Below are 3,572 nucleotides of genomic sequence, written 5' to 3'. Positions count from 1 at the left end.
CGGCCCAGCTAACCAATCACAACACACACTGGCCCAGCTAACCAATCACAGCACATTTCGTATTTCAGAAGGCGGGCCTTCATTTGATACAGGAACTATTCGAGCCGTTCATGCCAGACTGAGGAGAGAGGTGTTGTAATAATGTAAAATATGTGAAAAATAATGTGCTTTTTCGAACAAACTAGTATGAGAGCCTGTTCTAGCACAACCCCAAAACAAAATCAAGACTTTGTAAAAGAGCATAATAGGACCCCTTTAAATATTTATGGTAATATCTGTTTTCATCTATATTATTTAAATATTTCCACAATTACCAAAGAGTTTAATATGTTTTGTTTTTCCTATTTACTTTGTCATGATTTTAGGGCAAGACTGGGAGGAATTTGTTTCTTTTGGTTTTATAACCTTTTGTTTGGTAATTTGAAGCGTGCAAGTAAATTGTTTCCAGGTGTGTCTTGATTTGTTAGGTAAGTTTGTTAAAGAACATGGTTTCTCAATTCTGTTCTTCCAGGGACACTTTCCTATAGAGTTACCTCAAAAACAAATTATTGTCTGCAAGTTTTCTTAAAATTTACAGCCAGATGCACAATTCGGAACTAAAGTTTTAGGAATGAGGATCTCTGTTGTACCCATATACCATATATTATAGAAGTTTTTTTTTTCTTTTAGAAAGCAGAATGTCTTATAATGTATTCTAAGGGACGACTGTGAGGACCAAAGTGAAGGATTTAATTGTAGAAAACAGTGTACTCCATGAAAGCTGTGGGATTACAAATTTAAGAGTCTGTCTTAGATCTACTGATCCTATGTCCTGACATACAATCACCTGAAAAAAGATGAAATACACTGTAAGATGATGACATCAGATCAATGATTCTGTTAAACAAAGTTTGTAGCAAGATGTTCCTGCTAGTTCCTGTTCTTTTATTCACTCTTAAAAATAAAGGTGCTTCACGATGCCATAGAAGAACCTTTTTGTCTAAATGGTTCCATAAAGAACCTGAACCTTTCTGTTTCACAAAAGGTTCTTTGTGGCGAAAGAAGGTTCTTCAGATTATAAAAAGGTAAGAAAGAAGAGATGGTTCTTTAACCTTTGTGCGTCTCTCAGGTAATTTTGACCCAAAACTAAAAATTGTGTGTTGATCGTTATGGTTCAAGGCTTTTTTACTTTTGTCACTTGCACTGAGAATACACACACACACACACACACACACAAAATAAAAGAAAATTGAGTGGATTCGAGTTTATGTGGGTGCAATAAAAGAAAGTAACAAAAGTGTCCCTCGCGGGTCATTTTGACCCCCATTGGAATGAATGGAAATATGGAAAAACTGTTTTTTTTTTATTATATTTGATTTTTTTTAAACATACAAAATCTGGCACAATCCAGTAAAGATTTATACCCAAATGAAGGGCTGAGACTACAGAATTTCCCACTCACACACACGCAAACACACACATGGTACACACACTCCCATAGAAACACATTATAACATGTTTGATGTTTCTGCTGGGAAATGACTGTCATTTTGCAATTATTTTGACTTAAAACAGTTAAATTTGAGTAATGTGGTGGAGTCCAATGAGTTTATATCATAGTTAGTTTTAGCAAATGGCTGCAATATAACAAAGAGTGAAAAATTTAAGGGGGTCTGAATACTTTCCGTACCCACTGTATATTATATATTTATTGCATATTTATGAACTTGTATGAATATTCATATGTTTAGGCTATAATTCAGTTTGAATTTAAAAACATTTTCAGGAAATAGGCTGTAGGTTTTTTTTTAATGTCTCAATATATATTTGAATGTTATCAACCAATCTGAAGCCTTAAGTTGTCCATATTTTCAATGTTTCACATGTTTGGCTCAGTTAAGAATCTCCATAGGATGCTATAGGCCCCTTTAGTGGCAGTAACCATAAAATGCAGTTTTAATACTTTTTTCCCCACCAGATGATGTCAGAAACACTCAGTGACCCCTTTCTAAGTGCATCTGCATAAAAATAGACTGGAATTGTGTATTTTTTTTGCTGAAATACTGTGAAAAAATTGCTTATTTGCTAATGTTTGCTTAGAAATGTCCAGAATTTAAGGTAGATAAAATGAAAATCACCAAAAAATAATAAAAAAAACCCTACATAAATAATTAGAAAAAAAATATATAAAAATGGATCAAAATGAGCTTTCTGGACTAAAATAAAAAGTCGTGTCATTTTGACCCACGAGGGACACTTTTGTTACAGGTACGGGAAGGATGCACGAAGGTTAAAGAACTTTTGACTGAATGGCTCTTTGTAGAACCAAAAATGGCCAGTCTTTGAGTAGTTATGCTGATTGGATTAGGACTGGTGAAATGGGGCAGGTTGCTATATCTAAATACTTCATTTGCATGCTTTGTCTAAGGTCGTTACCCAGGTGCTTTGTCTCCATTCCTAAGCACTGCCCCTTATAAACTACAATGTATCACATTCACTGCCTAATTAGACTTTTGATTACTGCAGCGCCACGCAGCGCGTTCTCAATAAAGAATCCTGCTGAACATACCCAAGAGTCTCCTGGTCTTTGCTTCTGAGTTTCCAACAAAACAGTTGCATCTCATTGAAAATATAAACCCAATCTTTAGTATCAGTCATAATCAGTCACGAAACAAACAAGAGCTGGTAGCAGTCTGCACATAATCCACACAAACCAATCATTTGTCCTTGGAAGACCTGAAGACTTGAAATGCACCTATAACAAAACATTCTTTTATTATAATAAAAGAATAAAACAAATTCTATTAAAAAAAAATGCATTACATTTATAAAAAAAAATATAGCCTATAGTGAAAATACCCAGCAATTGTACTTTTCGTAGCCTAAACTGATAAACTGATATAAAGTGTGCTAAATTGGACGTAGTGCTGAGGTCCAACTAAAGATGAACTGAAGTGTATTTGATTGTGCTAAAGTGGAACTATTTCAAGTATACTTCAGGTACACTTTAAATATCTTGCTTTAAAGACATTTATTATTCAAGGATCATACAACCCTCATCATTAGTGACATTAAAACCCATTTTAGGCTTAATATTAAGTAAAGTTTAAATTAGAATGCTTATATCAGTAAGTCTCGAGTGATGCAGTAAATATGTTAAAAGATTAGTCTGAAATAAATGTAGGTGATTTTAAATATATTACTTTTTACTTGGGTAAATTTCTACATATGCCATATGTCATGCCATTGCATCATTAAACGAATATCTAACAATGGATAAAAGTGTTTTAGTTTTTTTTGCCCTCACTCTCTGACTCCATAAAGGCTGCTGTGTAATTTGCCCCCAGACTAAACATTTAAATGATCCTGTGAATGCACTTAAAGAATGCAGAATCAAATCGTTAATTGAATTGCATCGAATTTAATTGTGAATATTCTCAAATCGAATCGTTCTGAATGTGTGAAAATTCGAATCGATTCGCTGTTTACCCAAAGATTCACAGCCATCAAGCGTAGCGTTAGTTCTGGCAGGTCACGTTAGTCAAGCTCGCATCAGCTGACTCTCAGCTGATCCCCATCAACCTATGGGAATA

This window comes from Sinocyclocheilus anshuiensis, unplaced genomic scaffold, assembly GCF_001515605.1.
Source record: "Sinocyclocheilus anshuiensis isolate Anshui unplaced genomic scaffold, SAMN03320099.WGS_v1.1 scaffold454, whole genome shotgun sequence".
NCBI classification, from domain to species: domain Eukaryota; kingdom Metazoa; phylum Chordata; class Actinopteri; order Cypriniformes; family Cyprinidae; genus Sinocyclocheilus; species Sinocyclocheilus anshuiensis.
Note: the sequence above shows the minus strand (reverse complement) of the source record.